Genomic DNA, 12,645 nt, shown 5'->3' on the forward strand with positions numbered 1-12,645 from the left:
ATAATTCTCTCTAGCATCTTGTTCCTCACCACCCAAAAACCAAATACAAGAACAGACACACCAAACTACAAGGCAAATAATTGTATATCCAAATGTATTTGATTTTAAAATTGTTTGTTTGGATGGATTTTAGAAATGACTGGATTTGAAATTCAATGTAACTTATGTCTTAGAATGATTTGAAATTCCTTTTCAATAAATAGAATTTGAAATCCAAGATTTTGAGTGATTAAAATCCTGCTTGGAAATCCAAACCCACTAGTAATTTATGGGAAGTCCAGGTAAAAACTTGGTTGAGGTTTGTCAACTACTTAGATCTAAGTGGAACATGCAAAATGTACATGAATAAATATAAGATCTACATGAAAAAATAATTTTTAATAGTACACTCCACTCATTTTCAAAAAGAGTGCGCAGCGTTTGCACAACTCATAATTATATCAAGCATTACTCAAAAATTAATTTTTTTTATAGTAAACCATGTTCTTTTTCAAAAGGATTGCATAGCGTTTACACATTCCACAATTGTATCTATCATTACTCATAAAAAAAATCATAAAAGTCGGTTGAATCAACCGGTTTAAAATAGGTACTAAATCAGTTTGGTATCCCTTTTTATATCTTGAAAATCGGTTTGAATTGAATCAATATATATTCTTTTAATTTTTTATATTATATTTTAAAAAATTTATATAGGTTTTTATATTGTATTATATTATACATTACATACTAATTACTAATTAATATAACATAAAATTTATCTTATTATTCTTATAATTGTTAGACAGTAGTACTTGTAATATATTAGTATAATTAAATACTATGAATGAGTAATTGTTAATAATAAATATTAAATTCTAATAATTAAATTTAGTGTTGAAAAAATTATAAGACTAATCTTATGTACGTGTAAACCGAAAAACCCAAATCGGATTGGACTGAAATTAAAAAAACTAAAAATTTTAATTTTGATGATGAATCGTTTCCTATCGTTTATTAAATTTTTAAAATCGATCTATACCGATTAAGGCCTCGTTTGTTTTAGCGATTAAAATGAAATGAGATAAGATGAGTTGAGATTAAAGTTAAAATTTGAATAAAATATTATTAAAATATATTTTTTTAATATTATTTTTGTTTTAGAATTTGAAAAAGTTAAACTATATGTTTTATTTTATGTAAAATTTAAAAAAATTATAAGAATTAGATGAGATGACAAACGAGCCCTGAAAGTTCCAAAATTTCTCTACACACCCATTACACTTCGCCGGTATAAATCGCAGTTCAAATAGTAGGGAGATAATGCAAAGTCATCCGTAGCCTTAATTAAACTTTAAATAAACATTGTAGAGTACTTCACAGGAAATTTTAGAGGTTTGGGGTGCAGAAATGCTACTCATTAGCATTTTTACATTATATATCAATATGAGTAATTTTATATACAATTATAAAGTATATAAACGTCGCATAATCGTTTTGAAAAAGAATGAGATATAATATTATTAAATTTTTTTTTTATGTAGTTCTCATTTTTTATTCATTTTTTTCAAAGCGATTACGCGGTGATTGCATAATTCACGGTTGCAAATATCTTTTCTCTATTAATATATATGTTTACACATCAATATATGTGTATTTACATAAAATGACAAAAATAACAAATTACATATTGGTGTATGGTGTAAAAAATGATAAGTAAATTTTTCTTGGGCAATGCTATTTCTTGATCCACTAATGTTTTTCAAAAAAATGGATGCTACATATAATCCCACACTACACATTTTATATATTTTAAAATTATTTTTTATTTTATTTTATTCTTGTTAAATTAATTGAGTTGTTGATCTACTTATCATGATCTATACACAACATACTTATTATAAGAAAAATGAAAAAAAATAAAAATAAATGTAACATGTGGCGTATGAAGATGATAAGTAGAATTATTCTTTTCAAAATTAATGCAATCTCAACTCAATAGAGCATGAGTAGAGGCTCAACAAGTAAAGATTGGATGTTGTTCCGAGTCTCTCCATCTTGAACTCCAAACCCATCTCCATGGCGATAAAGGCCGTGCACCACACGAGCAATATTCGTTGCCATATTGATAAATGGTTGCAAAGTGGGCAATTGGGTGAAGCATTGCCCATTTAATCTCTTCCAAGTTCTGTTTATCATTCCTTCGATATGCTTCCGAGCTATTTCTTCTAAAACATTCTCTTCTCTCATACAACACAGGATTGATGAAGGAGCATCGCCTCTTTCCACTTCAGCCTGGTCCCAAAGTCATAGATTGTACCAAAGAATAATGAATGAACAATTAGGAAAGGAGTCATATATATTTCTAAGTTTCTCTTTAACCTTAATTTAATGGATTCAAACAGTTGATCTTACGTACCGATGATGTTCCAAGATCATTGCAGAGCCGAATTATCATGGACAAATTATACAGAAGTTCTTTCTTTTTCTCCATAAAGTTTTCGTACTCCTCAGTTACCTTGTGCTCTAGACAGAAAAAAGCATGGGCCAAAAGCACAGAGCCGGATGATGAAATCCATGCGTTGCTAAGATATTCCTCTAGAGATGGAGTGTAGCCCGTGTTGTACCACTTTGCTTCCACAAATAATGCGTTACAAAAACCTGCCCACTATTAAACGCAAGAATATTAATTAAGAGATTTAAATTCTTGTTCCAATATCGATGATCTTAATAAATTATCCATGGAAGATGTTCAAAGTATAGGAAATGAACAGGTGAGTACGTACCACTTTCTTTAGATGAGGTAATAATGGGTCCCAACCCTTCTCTCTTCGAACTTCATTAACGAATTCATTGACTGTATTGTAGAGTGCTAGGAAGCAAGTCTTCATGCACTCTGGAAGCTGTTGAGTTTCCCTGACATCCCACCTGAATTTAACATGTTGAGATTAGAATTCTTTACATGATTATAGAACAACTTGCATGCATGATTGCATTAATTGATACTAACCTAGTTACTGCATTGGTGAAGTGTGTTAATTCTTCCAACGTGCCATAAACGTCATAAACATCATCAATTATCGCAACTAGAATGAGGACTTTAGTAAGCCATTTTCTGAAACATCTGTTCTCAGGCTCAAAAGCAAACCCCACTGAGAAGATGATCAACGTTTCGACCAGTCTGTCTCTTGCAAAACTCAAGCTCTCTCTGAGGCCCAGATTCCTCCACCACCTAAATGACAAAAAAAAAAAAAAAAAACCAACAAATAAGTTCTTATCCTTAATTGGTACATTAATATAAGTATATTTTTTTGTAATTACCTAGACAATTCCTTCAGATCTTTTTGGAGTGTGGCTTGAATTACGTTGAAATTAAGTTTAGCAAGTTCAAGTAAAATATCGTTCGTGTGCCGGTCTTTCTCCTTGACGTTGATGTGCCATTTGACGTCAAACCACTGCACCCTCCTTTGTGAGGGAAGCTCCAAAGCATGGGCGACCTGCTTCGCACGGTGATCGTCTAAATTGGGAATGGTTTCTTCGAGAGTTGTGGTTGAGAATTCTCTAGCCTCATCTAGTATGTCTTCACCTTCTAAAGCTAGGTGCGAGGCCTCCAAAAGCTCCAGCATTCCTTCGATATCTTCGTGTTTGCTTTTCCTGAATGTTCCCGTCTTTTCATCCATGAAGCCGCTAAACATATCTGATGTGGGTTCCACGTAATGCATCGGAGTTCAATGAATAATCAGTAATTGGGAATATTGCATTTGAATTAGATATAATAGTCTAAAATTTAAATCCTATAAAAAAAAATATTTATAATTACATTGTGAAACATCTTAGCCATGCTGCCGGAGATGCTTAAAGCACAGAGCAGTAACGTATAAAGGACCTGCCTCTTCTCCTGGACTCTGATTGTTCTTGCTGATGGATGCTATTGCTATGGTGTCTAGCGCCGCCTTGATTTCCTCGTCAAAGTAGGTGGCTAACCCTAACTTCTGCACGCTGTCAATCAGCTCCAACTTTGCCTCTGAGTCAACCGCTTCCCCAAATATAATTCTTACCACGTCCTCTATCAACTTCTCTGCCCGTCGGGTAAGACCCAACCCACTACCAGGCCAGGCCGTGGAACACGCTTCTAGATTTCACGTCGCTTGGGTTCACATCATATTTTCTCTTTTATGCACGTCCTTCAATTCCTCCTCTTTAGATTTTATCTGTTTTCCATTTATAGCTTATATATATTATGCTTTTCTCAACCCTAAATTCTTTGCCATTGCCCTCTTATTCACGCCTCAGCCATCCAAACGCTTCTGAACATCCACTCCCCTCTGTGAACCTTAGTCCAGAACCGCACCACCACGCAACGAACCATCTTGTCTCCGTAAAATACCAAACCGAAGGGCTCAGTTTGTACCTAGTAAACCGCCACCCCAAACCGTTCGGTCATCAATCTCCACTGTGAAAACTCAATCCAAACCTCACCGCCGTGCCCAGCCATGCGGAGCTGCCACCCAACGCCTGTAGCCTCTGTTGCAAGCCTCAAAATACTTTGTTTTAGTTGTCTAAAACAGAGTAGCGTCCAAGCCGCTGCAATCACCCTCCATCGAGAGCTCCACCGCGTTGTGCCCCCACAGAAACTACCGACAAGGACTTCCCATCACCCCAGTCCGCCGCATGCCGCCTCAGTCCCCCGATAAGCTCATGCCACCTCCAGATGTTTTTTGTTTCCTCTCGGTCTCTCCCTCATTCTCTCACTGTGCGTCTCTCTCTCGCTCTCGCCGCCCAGCGTAGGTAACCCCGCCGTCGTATGCCTCCGTTGCACTCCAGTTGCGCCACCGTAGCTCCTCCAGCCAGCCCGTCGCGCCTTGCCCCTCCACGCATACTCTCGGTTTGGTCGTAAGCTCTCGCCGCTGCACTCCTTTCCTCTATTTTTTTTTTCATGTTGTTGATTTAAATAGTTGTATATATATATATATATATACATGTTTATATTTATAGGTAAGTCTGTAACCTAATAGAATAGAAATTATTACTGTTATGCCCTTTGATCACATTTTCAAGTGATGGAAAATTTTCAAAAGCCATTGCATAGTCGGTCTAATAAATAAATAAAATTACATTATTGCCTATGAGTTACAAGTTTTATTATTGTGTTTTAAATCTTTAATATGTATTTGTAAACTCTAAGTTTTCCATGTTTACAAAAATGATTTTTGATAAGTTAAAATTTATTTCTAGTAAAGCTTTTTTTAAAAGTAAACGATAATGTTGTAATTTTATTATGATCTAGTGTATTAAATAATTGTAGTTATATAATTTAAAATATTTTGGTATAATTATTCTATTTAGTATTAAATTTGATAGTTTGTTTCTTCAGTAGTAAATAAGTTAGAATTTAATATTTTAGTCAAATGTCAAGTTGGATACTGAAGAATTTGGGAAGTGATGATATTTTAGGGATTGGAAATTTAAGTTTTTGAGGAATTAAAATAGGTTATTCTAGCATTTTAGACTTAAATATTAAAGTACGTGATCGACTAAAAATTTACGAAAATTATGTGATTATTTTATAGGTGACGATTAATTTTTTTATTCGGCATTTTTGAGGAAATTTTTGAAAGGCTATGAAGTCCAGGTAAGCGAGGTTCCTCTGCTAGATTTGCATAAAAAGAAATGAACTGAAATTGGTTTATAAAAATGTGCATGTTGTTTTTTTTAAAAAAAAAATGAAAAACAACCTCAGTATATGTTTTGCATTCACTCATGAGATACGTATGAAAAAGAAAAGAAATATTTTTGACATGAAATGTGTAGACATGAGTAATATTTGACAAGTTTCTAAAATAAGCAAAAGAGCGAATATGATATAATTGAGATTTTTATGCATGTGGTATGAAATGATTTGGATCTGTTTTTTATCAAATGGAAATTATATGAATATGTTTCGCAAGTGTTTTGATATGATATGGATATGATAAAACTTTGGCATACTTATCTGTTCTGAATCTGATTTTGAATATGGTTCTGATATGATGATACTAGTTCACGTGATATGGTTGGTACCAACATGATATGATATGATATGAGTGCACCTACTTTGGAAACAAAGTGGTCTTTTACGTGTTCTTTCTTGTGTGCACACTCGGGGCTCCGAGATTGAAAAATGGAAAGTTTCACAACATGATACTGTCTGGTTTGACCACCGGGAATAGCACAACCCTACTACGGGGGTTAAACATGGTATATGATATGATACGATATGACATGATATGATATGATGAAGATGTTCAGTTATGTTATGCCAAAGCGTTTTTTAATATGAAACGAATATTTAAATATGAACAGTTGGTTTTTGAATATGAAAATGGTCTTTGAATACGAAAAGTGTCTTTAAATATGAACAATTAATTTTTGAGATGAAACGTCTGAAAAGTCACTCTGATTTTTCTGATAACACGTTTATGAGATATGCATATAAAAATGAAATGTTTTGTTTCTGCATACTGAATTTTCTGAAAAAGGCTCATGTTTACATACTAGTATATGTTTTCTGCTTACTGAGTTATTGATAACTCACCCCTTATCTCTACAATATTTTTCAGATAATTTGAATGTTCTAGTTGAGGATAAAAAATATGGAGCATGGGTGAGAGGAATTAAGAATGATGATTTAAGCATAGAAGATTTATATGAGTATTGAGGATTTTTATTCAATAAGCTAGTTGTGCTCTGATGATATGATTTGTTGGGAGGTTGATGTTTATATTGAGACTTTGTATTGTCTTAAAATAATTATACTGGAGAATTTGATGTAAATTAATGAGTATTACATATGATAGAGAAAAATTAGAGTATGTACTATATGGATGAAAAATAATTTTTAAGTGATATGAATTAACTCTTCAGACCCTCGGGACAATGCGTTACGCGTCTTTTATATTCTGGTCCCTGCAAAAACATCATCGTTTCAAATCTCAATGGAAAGTAGATCAGTAGATCGATCGCCTCGATCGTTTTATATTAATATTAATCGCTGACAAATTTGAACAAACATGCAAATCAAATATAATTATATTGCAGCTGCGAGAAAATATGGAAATTGCTGAAACTACCATCAAATAATTATGAAGATGCATGAAATTATAGGAATGAATGTTCGTTATATATGCAGATTATAATATACAAGCACGTTAATTAAAACTATATAGTAACAAGAACTGTTAGCATAAAATTAAATATGGCTGGGAATGATGCTCACGTCGTAAATGCTATAAATCAAGAGATTCCAGGAAATCGTATTTCCAAATATTTGGCTTATAATTGGCAGACCGTCTCTCATGATGCATTTTATTAAAAGCTACAGACTTCATGATATCTGGATCAATGGGAAGATGAATTGACGCTTCAGAAGGAAATCAACTCAGGGGTCTTTTCGGAAGAAATAGCAAAAGATTTTGTTTTGGTGCAACGAAACAATTCTCTTACTTTTTATGGTAATGTTGAATTTGGATAATGAATAAGATTTTGTTATCGCGATTCGCGTTTATAACTTATGCAATTGGGGCTATTAGATAATTCACATTGAGTTTTTTATAAAGTTTTTTAAAATTTAGCTAAAAAATATATATTTTTAATTTTTTCTCTAAATTTTACTTTTCTTTCAAAAACTTTCTACATCTTATTCTCTATTATTTTTTTATTTTATTAAAATAATATTTTTATATTATTTCTTTATTACTTTTTTCTCACACTTCCATAATTTATAAACTTAACTACTTACTATTTTATATTTTTTTTCTTATATTTTGGACTATTACTCTCTATATAGCGAAAATTTTAAACAAAAATTTATATTCTTTTTTTTAGCTGGTACGATAATATTTTTAAAATTATTTTTATATTTTTGTAATTATTTAAATTATTTTCAAAATTATTACTTATAGCTATAATAAATATGAGCATGAGATCAGAAAGTGTAGATGATTGGAAGAAAAAAATTATTTTATTTATTAGAATAAAATATTTATAAAAAATTATTTAGAGATGAATAGTAGCTCTTCATATTTAAGAAGTTACTGTTCACATTCTAAAATATTTTCCTAAAACAGGAAATGAGATTAAGAGAGGTTTTTATACAAAAATAAAAAATTAAATAAATTAAATAATTAAAATTTTTTCTAAAATTGAAAGAATTAGAAATTTTATACATGATGATGCTCTCATTGATGAGTACCGGGCCTGTTTTATGCAAAGTCATAAAACATGACTTTGCATTAAATGTATGAATTAGAAATTTTTCCTAAAAAACAGGTGCGCCGCGGGGCTACTGAACCCGGACCGTTCTGTAGAGTACTCATGTGGCTTGTATCAGCTGCATTAAATGCATGTCGTGCATGCTTTGCAATCAAGTAGACAAATTATGATGTCTTGGATTTATTTGTCAACCCGACTTAATTAGTGCCCCCCCACTCCTTTTTTTTTTTTTTTTTTTTTTTTTTTTATTTTTTTTTTTTTATTTGTAAGGTTAAGTTTGATACAAAAATTAGAGAAGATATATATCTATGGCTCTAGAGTAAAGGATACCCAATTTTACTGTTCGAGTGAGATTAATTTAGCATATAATTAAGTTATGTTTGGATGATGAAATTATCTAAAAAAATTTGTAAATAATAATAAGAAATAATACTAAATAATAATGAATTATTTGTATATAATAATAAATAATATAAATAACAATTATAATAATAGCGAATTATTATCATAATAAATAATAATAGATTAATTTAGCATATAATTTTACTGTTTAAGTAGAGCTGCAGGACGAGACTTAGTTCAGAGAGATGCGACAGTGGCTTAAATCATGTATAGCGATTTTAAATTATGATTTTTTTTTATACAAGCTTTGAGAAATTTTAATAAATATTTCAACGCACTCTCATTTATAATTTCAGTATTTTAATACGAAATGACTTTATTTATTATATATAATATTTTTATCTGGCACAAGTATAAGAAAATATTTAAGTCAAGGTTAGTAGTAGCACTCTATCTTCCGTGAATTTTTAAAAATAATTTTATTATTAACCGTGAGGAGCGGTGTGTTACAGTTTCTTAAGATAACTATTAAAATTATATACACACACTAGTGAGGAGCTACGTGCAAGGCACTTATGCCCCTTGCACCTAGCACCTGGTTAAAAAATAAAAAGGTATTTTTTATTATATTTTGTTTGAAAGTTTAGAAATATTATAATGATTAGATAAGATTAAATGAGATCAATTTATTATCCAAACAAGACCTAAGTTTCATTAATTATTGATTTGAGATGAATTGAGTTATCCTTAATCAAAGTGAATAAAATGGCTATCTTTCACTCCACAATGAACAATAAAATGAGAATTGAAATCCATACAAAGTTAAAACACGTCATAGATTTATATAAATTAAAATAAACCTAATACAAAATTAAGAGAAGTGACAGGTCCATACAAGTTTGGTGGATAAGCAAATTACTTACCTAGTAGCTCTGCTTCTAAAATTTCATTTCACATTTTGTTATTTATATGAAACACTAAATTCATACCATGGAAATATGAAAGTGTTTTTAAATTTATACAAAACAATAAACACAGTTTGTTACTTTCTAAGAAAGCGCTTCTAGATATTCTAATTAATTAAAATCATACCATAGAAATAATCTAAAGTTCATAACATATTCATTGATTTTCTATTTAAAGTATAACATAACAATTTTATCAAAAATCTGAAAAAATAAACAATGGAATTAAACAGACTCCATAATATTATAGGCTAATCATAATTTAATGCTTAGTACTATACTTTGAAATATACTTTAAATCTCTTGCGTATTTTCTGCAAAAAAACAAAAACAAATCTATTGGCTAAATATTTATTCAATTAACAAAGTCATAGTAAACTATATCATAGTGGTTTTATGAACATATATCGAGACCCAACAAGGCGATTCCAGTCTTACAAACTACTCGACCTTCCCTCACTTCTACAAAGGTCAACGAGACGAGTCCAGCCTTACGAGCTACTCGACCTTCGACATGTCAACAAGGTTGGTTCAGTCTTACGCACTGGCTGACGTTACTCCCTGGATGGCATCTCCACTAGAAAAATGTCGAGTGTTCGCATTTGTGCCATAAACGATGCCAGCAGGTTACTTTAAAAAATGAGCCTTTGAAGTTAACATGCCTCCAAGCTCCACAACTGCCTCGCGCGGATTACTTTCGAGAATGAGTCAACGAGCTCAGAAACTACCTAAGATGGACCAAAGGGGTCGACGGCTCCCCTGACCACTTTGCGTGGGTCACTACAAACGAACTCCAACATTAATAGCAAAATGGAAATGTTAACAACAATTCACATTGAAAAAAAAATTCCCCTTAACCAATGCATCGCGACCATGCATTGCGCGAAGGTCGGTGAGTTAGGTGACTCATGCCCGAGTGGCTGTAAAGGGGGGAGCTCGAGGTGCTCTGGCTCTTAGCCGATGCATCACGGCCATCCAAGGGACTGGGTTTGTGGTGCATGAACGTCAGCAAGTCAAGGGACTTGTGTCCGACTAACTGTGAAAGGGAAAGCTTAAGAGGCTTCAGCCCTTAACCAATGCATCGCGACCATGCATTGCACGAAGGTCAGCGAGTTAAGTGACTCGTGTTCGATTGGCTATGAAAGGGAGGCCCTGACCCTTAGCCAATGCATCGTGGCCAGCCATGAGACTGGGCTTGTGGTGCGCGAAGGTTGGCAAGTCCACGAACTTGTTCCTGACAGGCTATGAAGGGTAAACTCGGGAGGAGTTGCCCCTTAGGCAATGCTTCGACCATGCATTGCGAGAAGGTTGGTGAGTTAGGTGACTAGGGGGGAGCTCAGGAGGCTCTGGTGCTTAGCCAATGCATTGGGGCTAGCCAAGGGACTGGGCTTGTGGCATTCGATATTCTAACAACAAGAGCGAATAGGGGCAAAATCATACATTCATTTAAATAATCACAGGTTACATGGTTGGGTGGACTCATGTTTTCTTACACAAAATGTTCCCTCTTAAATTGGGGTGGCTCGTGGCCCTCATGGTCCTTCATTCTACCTATCTTTGGGGTAGAGCTGCGGAATTGTGTACTTTCACTAGGGTTCGGACCTCAGCAGGGTCAGCTTCAGCTCCTGAGCGTAACAATTCCTTACCAGCTTCTGTTCGCCGCGTATCTCCCCCACTCCCATGGGGGTTGGGAATTTTATCTTGAGGTGATATGTGGACGTCACCACTCTGAGGCGGTTCAAAGTTGGCTGCCCAAAGATTGCATTGTAGGCGGATGGGGCTTTTACCACAAGGAAGTCCACAATAGCTTCTATTGTTCTCAGGGTTGCTCCTACCAGAATGGATAAGGTGATGGATCCGATTGGTTGGATCGTATCTCTGGTAAAACCCATGGGCGAAAATGGAGCTGGACGCAACTGACCGGGTGTGATCACCATTCGGACAAATGCTTCCCAGTACAAAATGTCTGTCGAGCTGCTGTTGTCTATTAGGACCCTCATGGTTAAGTAGTTGGCGATCTGTATGGTCACGATGCAAAACTCCTTCTTCGTCTTTTTCGTTGGAAGTTATGACAGGTTCCCTCGCATGGTTCATCGCGCTCAGGGCTGGCCTGTAAGTGGCAAACACTTCCTTGTATCTGGCTCTTCTGGTGTGGGCCCTTCTTGCCAACAAGGTGACACCTCCTCCTGCGTATCCTCCTGTTATTGTACATATTTCGCCCATCGGTCCTTCTTCAATGTCTGAGCTCCTTCGTCGCGAGCTTGTCCTATTACGCTAGTCAGAATACCTCATGTCCGGGGTTCGCTTCTTCGTGGCCGCCTTCAGTTGTTGTACCACGGGCTGCGCCTTTCATCACCTCGTTGGTCTATCAGAGCTTCCATCTCTTCTAGCTTCTGCTTCCTCGTGACGTAGTCCTCCGTCCAGTGGCTGCTGGTTTTTTGATAGGTACAATATTTAGAGTGGCTAGAGTCCAGTCTCTGTTCGTCTTACCGGCTCGAGTCCCCTTCGGTTTCCACAGCTAAGTTGGTGTGGATGTGTTGTACAGTCTTTCCCCTTGTGGGCTATTCTTCTTTGCACTTTGCATCTTCTTAATCTTCTCGGCTCCCCTCGCCATTCTAGCCAGCTGCTTTCTTGTCTGCTATGTCCAGCTCAGTTCGGCGTGAGGCAGTCAAAGCCTGGAGCGTGTCCTCAACGTTAATGAAGCCATCGGCGCGGTCCATGAATTCCCTTAGCGAAGTTGGGATTTTTCTTGCTATCTCCACCATGAAGGGTTTGCGGGGCCAAATTCCCCCAAGTAGTGCGACCAGGGTGATTTTCTCGTCCTAGTTATCTGTCTTCATTCGTTCCTTATTGAAACGAGAGAGGTAGGACTTCAGGCTCTTGTCATCTCTTTGCTTCACGGTCAGGAGATAGGCAGCAGGTAGTCTCCTCTTCCAGCTAGCCATGAACTGTGTTAAGAAAAGGGATGCCAACTCAGTGAAGCTAGTAACAGTCCCAGGTAGCAGGGCCCTGAACCATGCCCTCGTCGCCCCTTTCAGTGTGAAGGGGAATGCCCTGCACGCAACCTCTCTCAAGAACCCGTGTAGGGTCATGTTCACCTTGATGGTTT

The 12,645-nt window shown here is 35.1% G+C and overlaps 1 pseudogene; it reads right to left on the reverse strand.

Moving 5' to 3' along the window:
- Positions 1-1,974: 1,974 nt before the first annotated feature.
- On the reverse strand, positions 1,975-7,346 carry LOC121267030 (annotated as a pseudogene).
- Positions 7,347-12,645: the final 5,299 nt, after the last annotated feature.

The sequence above is a fragment of the Juglans microcarpa x Juglans regia genome, chromosome 5S, assembly GCF_004785595.1.
Source record: "Juglans microcarpa x Juglans regia isolate MS1-56 chromosome 5S, Jm3101_v1.0, whole genome shotgun sequence".
NCBI classification, from domain to species: Eukaryota; Viridiplantae; Streptophyta; class Magnoliopsida; order Fagales; family Juglandaceae; genus Juglans; species Juglans microcarpa x Juglans regia.